General features: G+C 36.8%; 1 protein-coding gene across 2 annotated transcripts in view; it reads right to left on the bottom strand.

The window, feature by feature from the left end:
* Positions 1 to 7,218, bottom strand: part of ofcc1 (orofacial cleft 1 candidate 1) — a 46,791-nt gene extending 39,573 nt beyond the window's left edge. For both annotated transcript variants that reach the window (XM_041247926.1, XM_041247927.1), the window contains exon 1: positions 6,792 to 7,218. The gene's annotated coding sequence lies outside the window, so the exon portion shown is untranslated. The remainder of the gene's footprint in view (positions 1 to 6,791) is intronic.
* Between the last annotated feature and the right edge of the window lie 16,655 nt (positions 7,219 to 23,873).

Here is a 23,873-nt window from a genome sequence, read left to right as displayed (position 1 = left end):
TATAAATATTTTTAGTTGTCTTTTTGTAGGACTCTTCAAGGTAGAAGACCTAACAAGATGTGAAATCTGTTATCACCAGTGAAATTATTTCATATTTGCACCTTTAATTAGAAACAAAAGATGGGGGTGGAGGGGGCGGGTGTCTTATAGGCACAGTGCATTTGACTTCAATAAGGGGACTTGTCCATTAGGCTTATGTGATTTAGCATTTCTGGAAGAATTCAAATCTAAATTTATTAAACCTAGAGGTAGATTAAATCTAAAGCTAAGACGGGTGTGAGTTCTGAGAAGCTGCAAAAACTGTGCCGCTTTCCAGTTTAAGGGTTCTCTTACGTAGCATAAAATCTAAAAATCTGAAATGTAAGGTGCCGCAACAGGTGAAGTGAGATAATGCAGGGATGTTTTACCTTTTGAGAGGGAACTGAAGTTCCAGTTTCAGTGAATCAGAACTCTTAATGAAACAAACAAAAAAAAAAAAAAAGATACTGGATACCGCATAAAACATGTACAGGTTATGCTGAATGTTTGTTTTTCTATGGTATATTTAGTTTTGTGTGTTAAAAGAACACAAAAAATTGAATGATTTGTTTTTTGCTGCACTTCAACAATGGCTGAAGATAAAAATCTAGCTAACAATTGGAATGTTCAGATATTGCAAGTAAATAAAAATATATGCATACAGGAAATATTTTTCATACAAAGGCTACAAAATGTAAAATATGTAGCTCCCAGTCACTCAACAACAGAGCAGTTGTAAAACTTATAACACAACTTATAGCATCCTATAGTGTACATTAAAACCGGAATTGCATGGGAAATGTGCTATTTATGCAATATACTTGATTATAAATTTAGAAAACAAAAATCACTTTATGCCAGACTAGTTTTACAGAAAAGACAAACAAATCATGCCGGATTCCACACTAGAAAATTTCTAGATTGCAGAGGGTATCACCTCTTTAATGTTAACAGTGATTTGGTTGGGACCCCAAAATTATGCAGCTACAGAATGCCAGTATGTAGAGAGGCAGGACAAAACCAGTTTTAATATGTATTTAATTACTGGCTCTTTAAATAATTAAAACATAATTAAAAGTAAAAATAAAGCATATTTTCTTAAACCGCTTTGTGTTCTTACATTTGTATAGCATTGTGGCAGAGCAAAGCTTTGCTCTTTTTAAATTGGCAGGGATGGGGTTAATTTCCCCTACCTGCCTGGGTTTATTATGTTCAGATGGCTGGGGTTGATTAGTTGATTAGGTTAATTAACGATCAATCAGTGCCCAGCCACCTGACATAAAAGGAGGCCTCTGCTTCTCATGTGGGAGGAGGGAGCTGAGGAAGTAGGTTGGGGTTGGGTTGGGGTTGGGGTTTGTTTTGCTAAAACCAGTGAAGGCATTGCCCAGCCTGGAAACCTTTATTTTTGTGAGTTTTGTTTTTACTTTATTTGTGTTTGACTATCTGTTATTTTGCCCTTGTGCACCTTTATTTTTATTTATTTATAATAAAATTAGTATTTTTTTGAACTGCAGACTGTCTCTGGGCCTCTATTCACTTGCCAGCCTGCCATAAGCATATACAATCATATTTCCCTAGTAAGAAGTATTTGTCGACAAGGATTAATCCATTCATTAATGTGTTGATTTAAAAACAAGAAAAACTGACCTTCCATCACCTTTACAATTGAGCACTAATCAACGGAAATTAACTCTCCATTGAATGTTTTTAAAGCCAATGGGAAGCAAATTTTCTTCTTGTCCTAGGTACTGACATCTTTACTGCTGTACTGAGAATGTAACTTGACAATTGAAATATGTTGCAAAACTAGCAAATGAAACTTATTTATAACGTATGTGACCTTTCCTTTAACCCTAACCTAAGAGCTATCACTGGCTTGGTTTACATGCACGTGAAAATCAACTCTACAGTCACGACTGTGACGTTGTCACGTGAATACGTGCAACAGCAAAAGGATGTCCTTTTGGCAGCGTAACTTTGAAGGGATTGTTAATCGCTTTCTCACAATAGAAGTAGCTGTAAAAACCCATGTAAATCAGAGCAGGAATCGTGCTTGTGGCTCACGAGATTTCTGCAGACAAAATCCTGTTCTTCTGATGTAATCTCCAGTAGAAAGGCCACACAAACCCCCCTCCCCACACACACACACACACACACAAAATGTACATTTATGGATGACTTTAACACTACAAGCACTGCGGTTATACTCATACCTACAACAGCAGACAGCAGTCATTATCACGGTACATTTTAAACATCATCAATATTAAAATGAAAGGCAAACTATCAGATACAACTATCAGATCTCCTGGTGACCCCCAGATGGCCAAGGAGAATCTGGTTTTCGAATATTTGCCAGTTGCTGCAGGCAAAGTCCTGGGAGATCCCGCTACGCATAGTTCCAACTGTGGGTCTGGCAGTTGAATGAGACCGTCTGTCCTTCTTAGGGCTCAAACGCAGTCGTTGGTACATTGCAGAACACTACAGCCTCCTCCACAAGGGCATTGTACGCATATAAGTGGAAGTATTTCCAAGACTGGCGCACGACCAGAGGTCATGACCCCATTCACTGCCCTATAGCAACTATTTTACAGTTTCTGCAAGATCTGTTAGAGGTGGGTAGATCCCCCTCTACACTGCCATGTCCCTATTGACTTAGTGTCCCCGGGTGCTCATACTTTGGCGACCAGTTTTCTAAAGCGTGCGTGACAGCTATGTCCTCCTAGAAAGGACGTTCTCCCCAAGTGGAGTCTAGATGTGGTACTGGAGGCTCTCACTATGGCCCAATTTGAGCTTATACATTCCATAGAGTTGAAATATCTCTATAAGACAGCCATTTTATTGGCCATCACCTCCGCTAAGCATGTCAGTGAGCTACATACTGTCTGTGCACAGTTCCTGTATGCATGTTTGGGACAATGGGAACAGGCTATCGTTATGCACAAACCCTGCCTTCCTACTTAAAGGGAATACGGCTTTCAACTTGAACCAAACGGTGGAGTTAGAGACTTTCTATCCCCCTTTTGATTCAGAGGAGGATAGGAGATGGAATTCCCTCTGTCCAGTGCAGGCATTGAGAGGTTATGTGGATAGGATGAGAGCACTACATCAGTCTGACCAGCTCTTTGTCTGTCATAGTGAAAGGACCCTGGGTCAAGCCCTCTCGAAGCAGCGACTCTCCCACTAGATCGTAGACACAGTATTGACTGCGTCTAATAATGTAGACCTACCCCCACCTGGGACGGTGGCCGCACACTCTAACAGATGTATAGCTACGTCATGGGCCCTCTTTAGAGGTGCCTCATTGATCAATATATGTACTGCGGCTAGGTGGGCTACTCCTTATACATTCACCAGGTTCTACTGACTTAATGTGGTAGATCCCACTATGCCTTCATTAGACACAAGGGTCCTTGAAGTTGTATGCTCACACCACCAACATTAGTTGGCAGTACGAGGCGTCCCTCGTATGCTGTCCGCTCACACTTTTCCCAAAAATATTGGTTGGTGGTCGACTTCGAATTGAGAAGGCAACCACCAAATCTTGGTCGTCGCATCGATCGCATTCTCAGGTTCGATGTAAAAGGGGATTTGAGCTCTGCGGAGTGCCTACTTCTTCCGTCACTCCATGGAGGGGCCTGTCGGCAGCTTTTATTTTAATATGCTCAGTGAATACCTGACCTGTGGCACGCATATTCCAAAAGTATTTTTTGGTCGTCTTCTCTTTCAGCGAACCAGGGTTACATCCGTTTTCAAATTGTAATTACTCTGTGTGAGTGAAAGTTATGCGGTTGTCCGTTTATTACTTTTTCTAAATACATGTACTAAATACCTTGACGACATTTGAAAGACAGGATCGCAAAAATAAGGAAGTTATAATCCTGCTCACCTAGAACCGCCAAAGCAGTCATTTTGACTGTACAATACATGTTTTTATTTTGAATATAACCTTTTATATACAAACCACTTGCTATCTCTACCCCCACTAAGCTGACCTCTGTAGTGCCAGCTGCTTTGTCAGAATTGTCTCCCGCAGCAACTGCTGGTGTGCCAGCCATGCTAACTGCTTTACCTGAAGCAGTACCAAAGGACAGCGAATCCAGCTGCATCGCCAGCACGAACAGGCATTCAGAAGACTGGGAAGGATGGCACTATTTGGGAAATTATAAATACCAGTGTTGACGCTTTGGGGATACAGGCTGCATAAATGTTTTTTGACTGAAACCTCAGGTCCTATGCCGTTCGCAATGCTTTTCATGTATTGATCGATATGCAAATGCTACACCACAGTCAACATTGTACTGTAGCAGAGGCAAATAGCCTGGATGGAACAGTGAACAAAGCAAGAAGACAGCTTCCACCATCTATGCAACCACAGCTGTGCTCCAGTACAATTTTTAAACACAATGGCTGTGCTACGCTAACTGTTTACAAGTGGAAGCCAAGAAATAATATAATTATTCTCAGCTCCCTTAAAAGATTGCTGACAAGAAAAAAAACAAGAAAAAAATGTAGACTGTGGATTTCTACAATGACACAAAGTACGGAGTACGGACCAGATGGCACGTCAGTACTCACTACATCAGTGGCCAGTTGCTATATTTTACAATGTACTGGACCTGGCAGCCATTAATTCTTTCATTTTGTACAAGGAATGAACAGTAGGAGAGATTTAATCTTGAAGCTAGCCACAGAGCTTTTAGCAGAAACATTTGATCAGAAAACTGCAAAGTAGCAGGCAAATAGCAGAGTAGCAGGCTCAACCTGGATTCAGTTCAAACTTCTAATATCTGTGCCCCATGTGAAAAAGCAGTATGTGGTAAATGCACAGGAAAAGTTAAGAAGCGTTACATCTGTGTGGATTGTGCTACTTAGTTGCTATTTTGAAGTCTGTTTCTTGAAAGCGCATTCATGTTACATAATGTGAATTGAGTTATTTTCTTTTTTTATGTTACTTAAAAAAAAAAAAAAAAAAAAAAAAGTTTTGTATGTATATATGTACATATAAATTGTTCATTTAAATATGGTGTTTTGGCTGTGCAAATGTTTGATATTATGTGCTTGAATAAAACTTTTGAGTTGTATCTGACAGTTTGTCTTTCATTTTAATATTGCGGTTGTAAAATGTAACCGTCATAATGGATAAATAGGTATGGGTATGACCACGGTGGTTTTAGTGATATATATATATATATATATATATTATATATATATATATATATATATATATATATATATATATATATATATATGTGTGTTTTACAACATATAAATATCAAGAAATGAGTGGTTATAAGCAGATACTATTTAATGAACTAAATGTATCAGGTACATATTTTGTTCCTTATTAAGGTTAATAATGGAATGAATGTTAATATTTTATTTATCAATATTTCCTTTGAGAAAATAATTGAGAGTAGTGTCCATTATTGCTTATAAAGACCCTGAGAATAAACTTGCATTATGTCACTGCAATCACTCAGGTGAAACAATGTCTTGTAATTTGCCCAAACATGAATATTTTTCAACAAAACTTTCAGAAAGTATTGAAAATCCCTCTGGTCATAGAGTAACACATTTTATACATGTATCTCTTAGCAGAATATGTAATAAAAATATCTAACTTTAAAAAGGTTTGTATGGTTTCTGAAGTATTTTTTAGTGTTTACCAGAATGTTCTGAAAAAAAGACACAGTTTCCAAGCTGCTACTGTAAAATATAGATTTTCAATGAATTTTTATCATGACAGTCAAATGCAGCCAAAAGAAGCTTTTTGAGATGTTATAGTAATACAATAATGACTTGGATTGTATTATTGAGGAGTTTGGTGATAAAACAAGTGATCAGGAGAGGATTTATCAGAATGCACGACTATGAAGAGGTATGTGATAAATACAGCGAACAAGGGGAGGGGCTTGGCTGGAGATGCAGTATTCTGAGTGTTCTGTTGATATGCTGTTTTACTGTAAAAAAAAAAAAAAAAAAAAAACAAACCAAAAAAAAAAAAACATTTAACACCTGTGAAAATAAATTGGACCTGATGTGCCTGACAGGCACTGAATAAATGGACCGCTCAGGGTTAAAAGGTTTTACATAAGATATGGCGATATTTTGCTTAGTCTGGACTACTTCAATAGCTGACAGCATTGAAAATAAGTCAGTTTAAAGGCATTTTGGCATACAGACCATTGGCTTGGAAAAAATCTTGTAGCTCGTCAATGGTATCCTCATAAAATTATACAGCTGTAACATCCAAATATATTTTTTTATATCTCTAACTTAGAAAGGGGTCAAAATTGGTGATTTTTTAAAAAAATATTATTTATTATACTTTTTTTTTTGGGGGGGGGGGGGGGGGGGATTGCAGCTTATAAAAAAAAAAAAAATATATATATATATATATATATAATATATATATATATATATATATATATATATATATATATATATATATATATATATATATATATATAATGCCTTTCTGTTGATATATTGGGTTATATTGGGTTTTAATTTCTGATTTAAGTTTGCAAAACTACAAGCGCTAAAACACAAAGTGGTCATATTCATGCCCATATATGGTCATTCTGCTTGGGCATCAAAGGGTTAAGCTGGTATTCTTACAGAAGAACTGAAAGTAAACTGCGTGCATAGAGTATAGAGTAGATTTATGTGAAGTTGCTGTAGGGAAAGGAGCAGAAATAATACTTTTGGCTAAACTGTTTCCATGGTTTTAGGACATGGATACATGCAGTCATAGATACTGTACATACCTTCAAAAAAGCAATTGGATTTCATTATTTACTGTGTACTGCCAGTCCATCTCAGCACAACCTGTCTTTCCTCTGCGAACCAGGTTTGACAGCGAACGCTCCTCCCCTGCTGATTTTACTTCACATCTCCCGCCTGCTGTTTTACCTGATCCTTCAGCTCTCCTAATTATTTCTGTCTCCAAATCACCAATGATATCAATCAACTTGTTTAAAACCACTCTATCAGCTCCATTGTCTCTTCCTCTCCCCTTCTAACGCAACGCAGAAACCAGCCACTGGAAGTCCCGCTCTCGCAATACAAATACGCTCCAGCATATAAATCTAATTCAAAGTTATATATATTTTCTAACTGTGCATATTATTATAAGTTAAATCAATTAGTCAAGTCAGCCCTTCTTCTGGAACTCTTGGTGTTCTTGTGCATGAGACTGAGAGCTAAGACCGCAGTCAAAACTGTGGCGCGATCGGGGGGGCGTGGCCACTGGACAGCGTGTTCTTTGTGTATGCATGTGTGTGTGTGTGTGTGTCTTCTTGCTGTGGGTGCTACTGGAAAATGGGCGCATGCAAATGATGCACTCATTGAAGTCAAACCATGGCCAAGAAAGGCAAAGGACATAGATATGACCTTTTATGATGATATCGAATGCTTTACAAATGCCTTACATTGGCCTAAGTTCATAACACCTCTATAACAGAGAATAATGTTTTTTTTTTTTTCAGCATTAAAATGTGTTACTATACTACCCTTTATCACTGACATGCATATGTATCGTTTTAACCATTCATAACATTGTAGTTTTATACCTACGTAAATATCAATATATTAATACCTACCAAAATAGACATATTGTTTTCACCACAAAAAGAATACAATGTTTGCACTTTCAATACTGTCCAAAAGTCCCTTCTACCATTATTTTACTTTCAAATCTTTTCTCATTTCTCTTATATTACTCTACTTATTACTCACTTGTCTTGTCTGTCTGTCTATTTAACATACTCATTCTCAAATAGCTTTCCCTTGCTTTATTCATTATTTGATGAGGTAAAAAAGAAGTGATATCTATAACAAAAACAATGTATAAAAACAAGTTTGAAAAACGCAGCAGCAGTTTAAAGTGGTGATATCAAACACAAAAGCCCAAGTTAGGAGAAGCAATTGGGGCAACCTTGTCAAGCAGCAAGCAATCAGGCACAATTGAAAAGGTGCTGAGGCCCAACATTCACACAATTGTTGCGTCCAACTTGGCTTCTTTTTTACATTGCTCGATAGAACACATTGCAGTTCATTATTTTTGGTGTCAAAAAGCAATAACTTTCCAAAACTAGGAGTTCTCAAATAACTATAAGATAAGATTAAAGCAGAATGGATTATAATTGGAAATATAGAACTGTTTTGATAAATGTTTACAATACCTTTTAATCCCATTAAAGAAAACATTACAGAGTGTATACATTTCACTTTGCATTTTTAGAATAGTTACCTGTTGCAGACAGTCTGCCTGGAGTGAGAACCTCAGACTCAGAATCATTAGCAGATTCAATGTATTCAGTGATTCCCTTTCTATTCTTATTCCTTCTTGTTTCATTATAGCATTACAGTCAGAGAGTGTAAATTCTTACAAAATACCATTTTAATACACTTCTAGTACTGTAAACCAAAATCTGAACTGAATGAATTTCATGTCACAAACACAAAATCACCCAAACCTGAATTATGGAACTTTGACACAGCCCTGATCAATAAGGTGTGACCTGTTATATGTTTTTGAGATGTTTAATTTACTCATTTATTGTATTTCTTCTCTGTTAGCCTCTTGGGTGTAGATTCCAATCACAATTCTTTGTGATTCATGGTTTACTTTATTCTTGCTTTTGAAACACAAACAAACAGGTTACCAAACACATGTTCTTTTCTTTGATAAAAATAATTTCACCACATAGATATTTTCTTGGTATTATTCAAGTTATGGCATATCCAGCCAAACTATATATCTTGTATCTAATACCCCATTCTTCTTTTATTTTTTTCAAACATCAACCAAATACCTTAAACACTAACAGGATTAACGTCTAGGACTAGTACAGGCAAAAGCATTTACATATAAGCCCAATAAACATTCATAATTTAGCAACAGTTGTAAATTGCTATTTTCCTGTAATCTTCAACAGAGAGACTGCAAATTTAATAGTAATGCTTCTTTCTATTGTATGACAGCATCAAAGGAAGTTGATTTCAAGTCACTGGTAATTGTATAAAAAAAACAAAAAAAACACACACTTCGAAATCTCTACTTAATTCTATAGTTTTAAATATATTTTGCTAGGGTACTACATTTGGCTCTTTTATGCTAATTGTGCCTCTACAGTGCCTATAGAAAGTCTACACCACCTGTGGCAGTGCGATTGCCCTGCACAGTGGTAAATTAGTGTTGGCGTGGTTTATATGTGGGAATGGGTTTATTTTGTGTCGTTTTGGGACTTGATTAGTTTGATTGTATTATTGTTTACAGACGGGCGCTCGATTGAGACTTGCTGCCTGCTATGCTTGGTTGAGGGAAGGTCAGCAAGTGATTGGCTGTGCTGGTCCTCAATCAGCACGTGGGCGGGTGTCGACCGAGTGTCCGTCAGTTTAAAAACATCCGCGGGAGATTGCTCGGGGCTGCTGCAAGGCCTGCCGTTTTCATGGCACCTTTTGAGTTATAGTTTGGGGTATTGTGTTTTATTTTGCACTTTTTGTACAGTTTGCTGTATTTGTCCTCTGTGCGTTACCATCGCTGGTAACGTCACATGACCGCCTTTATTTTACTTTCTTTTTCTGTTTGTGTGAGAATGAAACCTGCGCCACCTCTGTCTCTCTGTATGCTTGAACAGCGGCTACCCACACGCGTGACCCGAGGAAGACCCTGTCACACCCCCTTTCAAAATTTTCACCTTTTGTTGTCTTATAGCCTGGAATTAAAATGCATTAAAATAGTTTTTGTTTTCAATTATCTACACATCCTACCCCACAACTTCCAAGTGAAAAAAAAATAAATCTATAAATTTGTAGAAAATTAATTGAAAATAAAAACTGAAATAGATTAGTTGGATAAGTGTCCACCACCCTTGTAATAGCAATCCTAAATTAGCTCAGGTGGAAAATTGCCTTCAAAATCACACACCAAGTTAAGTGGCCTCCACCTGTGTTAAATTGTAGTGATTCACATGATTTCAGGATAAATTCAGCAGTTCCTGTAGGTTCCATGAGCACCAAAGTGCTTTCAAAAGAACTCTGGGACAAAGTTGTTTGAAAGGCACAGATCAGGGGATGGGTATAAAAAAATATCAAAGGCCTTGAATATCCCTTGGAGCACGGTCAAGACGATTATTTAGAAGTGGAAGGTGTATGGCCCCACCAAGACCATGCCTAGATCAGGCCATCCCTCCAAACTAGATGACCGAGCAAGAAGACTGATCAGAGAGGCTACCAATAGGCCATTGGCAACTTTACAAGAGCTACAGGCTTTTATGGATAAGACTGGTCAAAGTGTGCATGTGACAACAATATCCCAAACACTCCACAAATTTGGCCTATATGGTAGGTTGGCAAGAAGGAAGCCATTATTCAAGAAAGCCCACCTTGAATTCCATTTGAAGTATGCAAAAAAAACACTCAGAAGATTCTGTAGCCATGTGGCAAAAAGTTGTGTGGTCTGATGAAACTAAAATGGAACTTTTGGCCTAAATGCAAAGCGTTATGTTTGGCACAAACCCAACACAGCGCATCACCCAAAGAACACCATCCCTACTGTGAAGCATGGTGGTAAATAATGCTAACACTTTATTCCTAAGGAACAAGACTGAAAATATTTATACCTGTATTTGAATAGCAATAAAACGTACTCTCTATCACACATAATTTCCCAGAGAAATTCGTAACAAATAATAATATTATAAATTTTTGTATGTGTGTTTAAATATTGGGTAATTTAAGGGTTAAAATCACATTTTAAGCATGCACTAAGTTTGGGGTCCTCTGTTACTATGGTAATTAGGGGAGGGGTGCAGAGAACATTGGTACATTTTGACTTTCGAAGGTATGGAACACATTACTGAACAAAGTACTAATTTGCATCATTTAGTGGTGTCTGTCACCATAGCTACTAGTTTATATTTGATTGAAAATCATATTATCTTACAGGTAATCCATATAAATGGAATAAAACATTGACACGTAGTTTAAAATTATGTTATGTAGAACATTAGAAAACGATTCAGCATCATCAGCCAATCAGCTTCGAGCTATAGTTGGCATTAATACACAGTAGAAGCCTGCTGGAACGTCAGCACATCACCTGTGAATCAAACTGGCTTTTTCTTTTTGACTTGCTGCATTTGTAAGCATAGTTCACATCTATTGGACAGTAAATACTAAACAAAGGCACAATTAGTCAAAAATAATTTTATTAATCACCTAAACCAGCCAATCAGTACGAAAGCAACTAATCCTGTACAGAGTCAACCAATCACTGCCTGTCAGCTTGACTGGAGTGCAGATGCAGCGTCTTTCAACAATAACAAACCGAGACACCGACAGTTCAGTAATATTGCTCCATTCAGATATCCAGCCTGTTCAGATAAACTGTAAAGTAGCCCAACAAGTGAAAAAGTTATTTGTTTAAAAAGTCTTTTTTTCTCTCTCTCTGTGTAATCGTTTATGAACATTTTTGAGACTATTTTCCTAAACCTTTTCTCAGTGAAGGGTAACTGAAAAATCACTGAGCTATTCGCATCGCAATGGACCAATCAGATAAAGGTCAAAGGTAGTCTGACACTGTTTCGCTCATGTAGAGATTACCACAGAAATAAAAAAAAATAAACATCAATGAGAATTTAATTATTAAAGTCAAAACCATATTGTTCTGTATGATGCCAGTGTCAGTGGGTATAAAGACAATAAAAAGAAGGATGCCATTTGGCAAGATACAGCAGAACATTTTAAAATTGACAGTATGTCGATCTCTGTTTCACCTGAAATAAGTAAATGAATTTGTTTTGAATAATTTACATGTTAAACCAGACCACATCTAAACAGTCACTTTAAATTTCCTTTTTTAGTGTGTTGTGTACCCATACTCTTATTTCTTTGTTTTATTTTCCACAAAAGAAGCAAAAGGAGACAGTATTTACTTTTCATGTCTTTTTTTAAGTACTTGTGCTGTATTTTTGTCATTCGCTTCGCTCCTGATGTGCATACTTTATTTGCCTCGAATTGTTTATGTCCGGTGTGCATAGCCTTTAATGCAGGTTTTAAAGTGTTTTCTTTAAAGAAAATAATGAGAAAAATATTTTTCTAATAGCGATAGTGTCCTATTGATGAAGGCTCTACCATGTGTTAGTTAACATTGACCTTTGTTATCGCTCATGTCTTCGGCTTGGGACGCATAACTCCAGTCACAGTCAACTAACATCAGTACTAGTGCTACAGTATATTTTATGTTTCAGAAGTATTTTACCATAATAATTCTAACATCTTGTATATTAGGTATTCAGTACATATTTTACTGAATACCTAATCGTATAGGTCCCCCGTCCCCATCCCCCAAAATTCACTACAAAAACGTATAACATTTTGGTAGTGGATTGTAACATAATTGTTGTTGAAGTAATAGGCATTATACAAGTCAAACAACAGAATTTTTGCACGTGAGTGACTTTTAATGTGTGATTTATAATATTCACACATTGTCATAAGGTTTCTGTTAACAGAGAAAAAAAGAAAAATGTCATCTGAGTAGGTAAATGTGCCATCCCTCAAGCAATAAAAAAAGAACGCAAGTCTAAGTAGCGCCATTATCAGTGTCCAGTATTTGGGGGTACATGCATTCTGTTTATTACATTTATCCTGCCATCTCTCTCTCTCAAGACATTGGGGTCATTTCTATGAAAAAAGAAAAATAAGTTTCACATTTTTCTCAATCTTTTTTGTAGTACTTTAGGGTTTGGAGTGTTTCCATGTAGTTTTCTTTTAGCCAGAGAAATTCTCGTTCCAAATGCAAACAACCTAATTAATATTACAATACGAGAGGGTATATTGAAATGTTTGTCTGACTTCAAATACATACAGCTTTCTTGAACTGGGTTCCCACAACATTTTTAGGATTTGTTAAAGCACTGCTAGCAGCCTATGTCATTTGGCCACCATGACATAGTGTTATGCAGTGCCTATAGGAAGTATTAACACCCCCCCCCCCCCCCCACACACAACCTACTCACACTTTCAATGTGTGAGAAAATGGGGGGGGGGGGGGGGGGGGCATATCAATTAAAAATCAAAAACCTGATAAAAACCTGAAAAGTCTTCATTAAATAAGTATTCACATTCTCTGTAAGGTCCCAATTGCCTTCAGAATTCACACAATAAGTTGGGTAGTCCATCATTCAAAGTGGTTCAAAGATACTACCATGAAGACCAAGGAGCTTTCAGAACAACTCAGGGATAGTTGTGGAAAGGCACAGTTTAGGGGAGGGGAATAAAAAGATTTTAAAGGCATTGAATATCCCTTGGAGCATAGTCAGGTTGATCATTAAGAAGTGGAAGGTATACAGCACCCAGGATCTGCTGATCCGAGCAGGATCTGCTCATCTGAGTAGGCCGTCCTCCCAAACTGAGCAGCCAGGTAAGAAGGGCCTACAGCGTTCCATGGCTGAGATGGGAGAAACTGTCCATGTGTCAACAATAGCTCAGGTACTCCACAAATCTGGCCTATATGGAAGAGTGGCAAGAAGGAAGCCATTTCTGAAAAAAGCCCATGTAAAATCCCACTTGTAATTTACAAAAAGGCATGTGGGAGACTCTGAGAAGATGTGGCAAAAGATTCTGTGGTCCAATGAAACAAAAATGTAACTATTTGACCTAAATGCCAAGCGTTATGTCTGGCGCAAACCCAACACAGCACATCACCCAGGTAACACCATACCTACTGTGAAGCATGGTGATGGCAGCATCATCAAGCTATGGGAAGCTTTTCATTGGCAGGGACTGGGAGGCTTGTCAGGGTAGAGGACAAAATGCATGGAGCTAAATACAGGCAAATCCTTAAGGAAAACCTGGTTCAGTCTGCAAAAGACCAAAGACTCAGACAGAGATTCACCTTTCAGCAGGACAATGACCCCAAGCACACAGCCAAAGTGACACTGGAGTGGCTTAAAAACAAGAAAGTGAATGTCCTGGAGTGGCCAAGTCAAAGCCCGGACTTGAATCCGATTGAGAATCTGTGGCAAGACTTGAAGATTGCTGCCCACCAACGATCGCCATCCAACTCGACAGAGCTTGAACAATTTTGCAAAGAATGGACGAATATTGCATGATCCAGATGTGAAAACCTGGTAGAGACTTACCCCAACAGACTCACAGTTGTAATTGCTGCCAAAGGTGGTTCCACCAAGTATTGACCAAGGGTGAATACTTAACAAAACATTTCAGTTTTTTTTTTTTTTTTTTTTCATTAACTGTTGTTTCACAATAAAAAATATCTTGCCTCTTCAAAGTGTTGAGTAGGTTGTGTAAATCAAAGAAAAAAAAAAAATCACATTTAAATGCATCAAGATTTCAGGTTGTAACACAACAAACTGTGAAAACGTCCAAGGGGGGTGAATACTTACTATAGGCACTCTACAAATAATAAGAAAAAAAACAACATTCCATAAGAAAGTGCTGCGTACTATCCTTGTCTTATTTGCGAAACATTATTTTTACTGTATATGTATTATACACCTATTTTACACGTTATTATTATTATTATTATTAATTATTATATTATTATTATTATTATTATTATTTTTATTATATTATCAGACGCTTTTATCCAAACACTTTTATCCAAACTGACAGACTAGGGGTGAACTGTGCAACTGCAGCTGCAGAGTTACATGTCTCATCTGAAGTCGATTGCACCGTTGTATGACATCTGATACTGTCAGCAGACTACTAGAAACTGCTAAATAATTTGGATTTAGAAAACGATGTAGTGGAAGGGAGGAATGATGTTAATGTCATAATGGACATGTAGGCTTTGAGACCCCATAACTAATATTTATTGTTTCATTATTGATGAGTATAACACCATTATTATCATCAGACAACACATTATGAACTCAGTTGCTTAATATTGTACATTTATGTCACATTTATGAGAACATTAATATATGAGGAAGCACTGAAAAATAACTGCAGTAAATTTAGCAGTACCAATTTTTACTGTACTTTATATATGTAAATATTTTGAAATGTAATTCTGAAGCATATAATGAATCATTATATTTTTTTTCTTAATGTTTATCATTTTATTGATAACTGAAGTAGTCAAATTAATTAAATGAGGTTTTTATTACTTAACACAATTATTAATGAAAACAATTTAAAAATATTATAATTAAATAATATATAATATATATATATATATATATATATATATATATATATATATATATTACACTTGATATTATTATTATTTTTTAAAATAAAAAATGGGAGCACTGTGACATACCGTACCAGTTGTAGGCTTTAGCAATGAGTTATTCAGATTGAGTTACAAGTGTCTTTGTATTTTTGGCAGTTACTGTTTTTGTACTCACAAAGTACTGTTCATTGTGTACAGACACTTCACTTTTGTTTTTTAAACTTCACTATACAGTTTTTCCTACCAGAGATAAAAAGTATTGTTCTTTGATCACCGGAAATACAGTGCCTTTGGAGCTAGTAACCTCTGGATTTTGTAGATACAATATACAGTTAAAAATACAGCATGAGAACTTTAGAAAAAATGAACCCATGTGACACACACATTTTTTATACACACACACACACACACACACACACACACACACACACACACACATACACACTGCTGTGCAAAAGTCTTGGACATGTTGTATATTTTTGTACTCTGATGCATTATGAGCATCAACAGTGGTGAGCAGAAGTATTCACCCCCTACCAATAATGTCACATTTTGTTGAATTACAAATAATTTATGCACAGTTTTCAAACAAACTTTTTTTATTCAAAGCTGTAGTGGTTAAATTGAACAATGTTATATGAGGAGTTTTTTTGCAAAGAAAATGTACAAAATTAAATTTACTGATAAGTTTGTTGGGTATTGTCGATGGACTGCAATCTTCAAGTCTTGCCATAAATTTTCGATTGGATTCAAGTCAGGACTTTGAGTGGGCCACTCAAGAACATTAATTCTCTTCTTGATCAACCACTCCAGTGTGGATTTGGCTTTGTGCTTCGGGTCATTGTCCTGCTGAAATGTAAATTTCCTCCCCAGTTTCAGAGTGGCTGACTCAAACAAGGATTCGTCTGTACTTTGCACCATCCATTCTCCCCTTTATCCTGACAAGCTTCCCAGTCCCTGCTGAAGAGAAACATCCCCATAACATGATGCTGACACCACCGTGCTTGACAGTTGGGATGAAGTTGACTGGGTGATGTGCAGCGTTGGGCTTGCGCCAGGTGTAGCGCTTGGAATTTTTGTCTTGCCTGACTACAAAACCTTTTTTCCACGTCTGCAGTATCATCTACATGGTTTTTCGCAAACTTCATACGTGCTTTAAGATGAGGCTTTTTTCTTGACATCTGTCCATACAGGCCAGCTTTGTGTAGGGAGCAGCTTATTGTTGATGTGTCAACACTGACTCCCATCTCAGACACAGAACTTTGCAGATCTCACAAGGTCATTGTTGACTTCAGAGTGACATCCCAAACCAGTTTCCTGCTTCCTAGCTTGGCTGCTCAGTTTCGGAGGGTAAGTTCCTGATCTGGGTAGTGTCTCGCTGGTATAATGCATCTTCCACTTCTTAATGATGGACTTCCTTCTGCTGAGAGGGATAATCAGCACCTTTGAAATTTTCTTGTACCCTTCTCCTGCTCTGTGCCTCTCTACCACTTTATCCCTGACTTGTTATGAAAGCTCCTTGGTCTTCATGTTTGCTTTGTTGGATCACTATGTGAGTTGCCACTTGAAAGTCTTCCTTGGTCTTCATGGTTGCTTTGTTGGATCACTATGTGAGTTGCCACTTGAAAGTCTTTATATACCTAAGGGAAATTATCTACAAGTTAAACCACTTTGAGTACTCAGAGGCTGAAACCATTTCACTAATTTTGTGACCTTTCAAACAAATCACTTGGACCTGAGCTGATTTAGGGCTGCAGTAGCAAAGTGGTTGAATACATGCAATGAGATTAATCTGTTTTTCTCTGTGAATCTTACTTATTTATATTCTATATGTATTTTTTAACTTTATCACTGTGGAGTAGTTTGTTTGTATTCTAATTTGAAAGCATTGTGGAGTACGCTTAGGTGCCAACAAAATGTGAAAACTGCAGGGGGGTGAATACTTCTGCAAACCACTATATATATATATATATATATATATATATATATATATATATATATATATATACACACATAGTGACAAACCTCTCCTTGGCTGATGGTTTGATATTTCGAGACCTTTATCACTGTTTTATAGTGTAAAAGATGTGTTCCAGACCACAGCAGTTATAGTTCAAACATAGCAGTGACATTTACTTATACAACACAAAATAAAATACAAATTTTTAAAAAAGTCCACCAAGGAGTACTAAGTAAACTTTGTCAAGTTTTAACTATAAACCAACAAAGCCGTTTACTGGTAACCAAAAACACTTGTCCATCAAGTCAGTTACACACATTTCACCATGCGTTTCTTTCCCATACACAGGTCTATCTCCGACCTGTTTCTGCCTGCTTAATCACAGGCAGGTGTCCCTCTTTATATTATACTTTATTCTGGCTCTAATTCAAGCCCCCAAGACTATAGGATTATATTATCTTTATCTTCCCCGTACTCTATCACAATATAAAATACAATACACCCTTTACATTGGATTGGTATACGTTTTTGCAGAGATACAGCTTAAAAGAAAGTTAATTATTCTGCTAATAACCTTTTTACTTCAAAATTGTTCTCTCATTTAATACCAAGTTTTGCTTTCTTAACATCTCTAAAGTTTATGCACTGAAATACAGAAGTAATGATAATACAACTGAATCATACTGCAAGCATTTTGACCAATTAAATCACATAATAGCACCCAAAACCGTTCTGTAATGAAACAATAACGGCATGCTGAATTCACTGCCCAAATTCTCATCTCTTTAAAGCAAAGAAATTAAAATGTATTGCTGCTGAGAAGAAGTAATTTTGTCTCAGCTTCTAAAGAATCAGTACTAAAAAAATACAGATGATTTAAGTGATATAAAGTGGGTTTTGCATAATGATATTGACCCTTTTTATATTACAATTTTAATGAAAACAGAAAATGATCATTTATAATTTATTTTAAAAAACTCAAGTTTTAATTTCTGTGGAAAATCCACATTGTTTCCAAAGACATCATTTTAATGTGTTATGTTAAAAAAAAAAAAAAAAAAAAAAAAAGAAAGTTCTGGATCCTTCATATTTACCTTTTTCCATACTTTGGATAAAATTCTTTTCAGGAGTAATGCGTGCCCCCCAAGCCAAGAAGCAGTTCAGTAGTTCAGGACAAAATCCATTACAAAGAAATTGGAGTTCAACAAAATGTTTTATTGATGATTATGCTACTGGGGTCGATATGAGGGAGGTGAAGGGATGCGAATGAATCAAATTCAAGAGGGGTGAGTTACGAGGAGATTTATGTATTTTTGGTAGGTCACCAAAAACGTCACTCGTCCTTAACTTTAGTTTGTAAACTTCATTAAATAACACCACTCCCCCGCTCCTATACTGAATTATCATGTTAACTGTATGGAGGTACTTTTTTTTTTTTTTTTTTACCTTGTTCAGTAATAAGCTGGAAATGTTTTCAGTTTTATAATCAGTGCCATTTTTAGTTTTTTGGCAGTTTGAGATAAACAGAGCCCTTTGTTTCATTGAGAAAGTATGTAATAAGTAGTAGTTGGAGGTTGTAAAACAGCAGTTTCATGATGCAAAATTACATCATGTTACTGGGGGTGCAAGTTTATCAGGAAATTATTTGCAGCTGAAGCATAAAAACGAATTACATGTATTGTAATAACAATTACATACTGCATGGCCCAAGATCTGGGTTATACCATTATAAGCAAGATGGACTAAAAGGGATCTATTGCAACCTTCTAAAATGCAGTTTACAGTGGTAATGACATACAGTAAAACATGTTGTGGAAAGCATGAGAACGTACTATCTTATGGAATTCAATATTTCCATTAAATCGCCAGACTTCATAAAACATTACATTTTAAATCTGCTTACTACAACACACAAATTACGTAAATAATGTTTTACATGCAAGTCATTTTAATTAGTCTGACGTTGCAATTTTCCCTTTCCAGTTCGATGTTGGACCCTGTCCGACATCATCAAAATGACATCAAGCACAGGTCTCTAGTCGTTTTTTCTCCTGAAAAAGCAGATAAAACCTTTCAATGCCTTAGTGATACTAACTGGAGCCAAAAAAAAGGGAGCTGGGTTTTCTGTAGTTAAGGAGGAGAGTGCTGACGAAAATACAACCGGAACTGACACTCTGACAACACCAGAGGGGATGCCAGACAAAAAATTCTCAGCTGTTTAGAAAACGATGACAGTTTGCCATCCATACTTGCAAAAACAGACCATCCAGATGCGTATCACAGTGTTCTTCTCTGGAAACAATTTGCAGTAGCCTACCTGTTCTGTACATTTCTGCACTTGCATTATTTTTTGCACTTGATTACATTCATAGGTTTTAATAAAACTTTTGTATTAGTGTAATGAGTGGCTTCAAGATTTTGAACCATGTACACGCTTGTTTGTTTTGATTACTGTACTGGTGATTGGGGGACATTCTGAATGTCAGGTTATTGCATGGGAGTTTATACCATCCAGCACTTACTGTGGGCGAACCACGTAAAAACAAACACGTCCATTCAAAGCGGTGGCGACTATAATATAAAATGGATGAGATACAATTTGTGATCTCCAAAGCTGCCTTGTAGAAGGATGTATAGTAAATGAGTAATAAAATAGATACATGTTATACTGCGTTGAATATTTCAAACCTTGCTTCTTAAAACTGAAGACAGTCTAATTACACAAAATATAGCCTTGTGTGGCTGACATGACAGCAAAATCTGTCAGAAGAGCAAACCTGTGATGAGATCAATGCCACCTCAGGGCTCCGTGGTGCCAAGCTGGAATACTAAGAGACAGCAGACTACCTTCTTTCTCTGCAGAGTGGAGAAGAAACTCAAACTGCTTATGTCAAAAAAAAAAAAACATTATTATGGGATTTTTTTAAAACATAATTCCAATAGTAAAAGACGTTTTCAAGAAACAAAACCCGGAGAGTCCCTCAATCATAAAATATGGCAGACAGCCTTCTAATCCATATGCCATAGGGCACTGGCTGTGAACCTCCACGAAATTATTTCAAGTTGGATTTCAACTCTTAACCAAGCAGCCAAAAGATTGATTAAACAAGTCACAGCTAGTAGTTTTTGAACCACATTCTTGTCAGAGACAAGGAGAATGCCAAACCATTAAATCCACATCTAGAATTAGGTAATCTCCTTTCTTTCAAAATTATTAGTTATGCATGATTACCAAGCTCAGTGTTGTTTCCTTTATGGCAAGAAGACTTCAAAGGGATCAGTACTTTTTGCATCAACAGGCAAACAATGCAGAACAAATTGTATCAGGAGCTAGTTAAATGCTCTGGAAAAAAGCCTACTCTATATGTTTGTGTAATGGGATTGATCCAGTTTGGCTACTTTAAAATACATTTTTTTAACTCTACTGGCCAGACCTCATGATTAAAGGTCAGACAGGACATTTTTTGTTACTGCCTAAGAAAAATGTAAAACTGAAGCAGACAACAAGTAACAATGGTTGAACCAAAAGCTGGGGTATTCAAAATCAGGTTTTGTTGCACTAATCCTACTTGAATTATCAAAGCAAGTTTTCAATACACTGAATGTACCAGTTTAAGAAATGTTGGTTTACTAACACATTAACTTTAGTAGTTATCTGCTATAATAATTGCATTAGTGAAAGCTAAATACAAGTCACAAGATAAGACTGTTTGTCCATGCAGTAATAGTTATGTACAGGTGAATTCTTTATTATGCCCTGACATAGTCATTGCCTACATTAAGATACAGGTAATTGCTGTATATAAATCATACATTAAAACTTGTCAATTGATTGCACCTCATAAATGCCATTCGTTGAACAAAGTATTAGCTTTACAATGTATTTTTACAAATATTAACTCTTGTGCATGAATACTTTTAAGGGAATAATATTAGAATGGTGTCATTGGGGTGGGGGGGGGGGGGGGGGGGGGTTGGGGGTGGGTATATATACAACACACATACAGTGCCTATAGAAAGTCTACACCCCCTTTCAAAATTTTTACCTTTTGTTGCCTTATAGCCCGAAATTAAAATGCATTAAAACAGTGTTTTTTTTTTTTTTTTTTTTTTTTTGTCTACACATTCTAGCCCACAACTTCCAAGTGAAAAAATATTCTAGAAATGTGTAGAAAATTAATATGTAACTAATCGCCTTCAAAATTACACACAGAGTTAAGTGACCTCCACCTCTGTTAAATTGTAGTGATTTACATGATTTCAGGATGAATTCAGCAGATCCTGTAGGTTCCCTCTGCTGGGTAGTGCATTTCAAAGCAAAGACTCAACCATGAGCACCAAAACGCTTTCAAAAGAACTCTGGGACAAAGTTGTTGAAAGGCACAGATCAGGGGATGGGTATAAAAAAATATTAAAGGCCTTGAATATCCTTTGGAGCACGATCAAGATGATTATTAAGAAGTGGAAGGCACCACCAAGACACTGCCTAGATCAGGCCGTCCCTCCAAACTAGATGACCGAGCAAGAAGGAGACTGATCAGAGAGGCTACCAAGAGGCCAATGGCAACTACAGAGCTACAGGCTTTTATGACTAAGACTGGTCAAAGTGTGCATGTGACAACAATATCCCAAGCACTCCACAAATCTGGCCTGTATGGTAGGGTGGCAAGAAGGAAGCCATTACTCAAGAAAGCCCACCTTGAATCTCGTTTGAAGTATGCAAAAATCCACTCAGGAGATTCTGTAGCCATGTGGCAAAAAGTTTTGTTGTCTGACGAAACTAAAATGGAACTTTTTGGCCAAAATGCAAAGCTTTATGTTTGGTGCAAACCCAACACAGTGCATCACCCATAGAACACCATACCTACTGTGAATCATGGTGGTGGCAGCATCATATTATGGGGATGTTTGTCATCGGCAGGGACTTGTCAGGATAGAAGGGAAAATGAATGAAGCAAAGTACAGAAAATTCCTTGAGGAAAACTTGCTGCCCTCTGCAAGGAAGCTGAAACTGGGACGGACATTCACTTTTCAGCATGACAACGACCCAAAGCACACAGCCAAAGCTACATTGGATTGGCTAAGGTACAACAAGGTAAATGTCCCTGTGGCCCAGTCAGAGCCCTGTCCTAAATCCAATTGAACATTTGGTTCATGACTTGAAGATTACTGTCCATCAACACTCCCCAAGGAACTTGACAGAGCTTGAACAGTTTTGTAAAGAGAAATGGTCAAATATTGCCAAATCTAGGTGTGCAAAGTTAGAGAACTATCCCAACAGACTCACAGCTGTAATTGCTGCCAAAGGTGCTTCCACCAAGTATTAACTCAGGGGGGGTGGAAACTTATCCAGTTATGATCTTTCAGTTTTGTATTTTTAATATATAATTTTCTTCTGAATAAAACCCTTTTCCCCTTTAACAGTGTGGAGTATGGTGTGTATATAAGTGGAAAAAAATCCTCATTTAAAGCGTGAAACTCTCAGGCACTGAGACAACAAAATGTGAAAAAAGTTCAAGGGGGTGTAGACTTTCTATAGGCACTATAACTGTTTTAATACTGCAAAGAATGACTCCTCCTTCATTACAACTAAATCTGTCATATATCATAAAACAGTGTAAAAGGCCAATTATTTTTGGAGTCTGGACATTACCTTCGCTACACTTTTAACCAGATATGCCTTGTGTATCTTTACCTTTTTTACCTTTTGCACATGGCTTCATCAGCAACCTTTGGTCAAGTGGATTACAGGAAATCTGTGCACCTAACAATGTGAATTTGTTTGGGCAGTCATATCGTGTTTAGCATATAATTACCAGCCCCTTCACCATTCGCCCCAAATGGTAATGAAGCAGACGAATGCTAAATCTGACAACCCTTCTTTCCTTGAAATCTGTATGTACATCAACCTAGAGTATATGAGGTGAAGCTCACATCTGTGTTTGAGTTGAGCTGGGGGGTTGTTTCCCCCTTTTTCCACTGGCCTTTGCTGCCTCTCTTCCATTTACATATAAACTACTTAAAAGTGCACAGGGGATTGAAGTTGACCACTGGTTCTTTTGTCCCAAATACTACAAAGTATTACACCAGACTTAATTTACCACTATCAGGTTTCAGCAAGTTTATTTTTCATGTTTTCTTGCACTATATTCATTTTCTTGGCAGCTGCGCTGTCAGGTTTTTTGACCTTGCCTCCCTACCTGCATGTTTTCTGGCAGATTTTTTAACCCCCACTTTATGTATGCAAACTGCAGTTGATTACCCAAGCTGACACATTCGAAAGGGGAATTGCAATATAAAATAAGTGGATTTTCATAATGTGAGACAGTAGGCATATAAGAATTAACATGTCCATTCAAATATTTATTTTTGTCAACTATGGAACTAAAACCTGGGAGTTGTTATCATATATATATATATATATATATATATATATATATATATATATATATATATATATATATATATATATATATATATATATATATATATATACATTACCTGTACAAATGCAAACTGTTTTCTTACATACTGTATACATCCATATATTGGGATAACAATACCATTGTATGTACAAAGCCTTTAAAATATTACTACTTCTGATATAGAAACGTTAGGTTACTTACCAAAACTCTGGTTCCCTGAAAGAGAAGATGACCACCAACCAATACTTTTGGG

Source organism: Polyodon spathula, chromosome 4 (genome assembly GCF_017654505.1).
Source record: "Polyodon spathula isolate WHYD16114869_AA chromosome 4, ASM1765450v1, whole genome shotgun sequence".
NCBI lineage: Eukaryota > Metazoa > Chordata > Actinopteri > Acipenseriformes > Polyodontidae > Polyodon > Polyodon spathula.
Note: the sequence above shows the minus strand (reverse complement) of the source record. Positions and strands in the feature narration are given on the sequence as shown.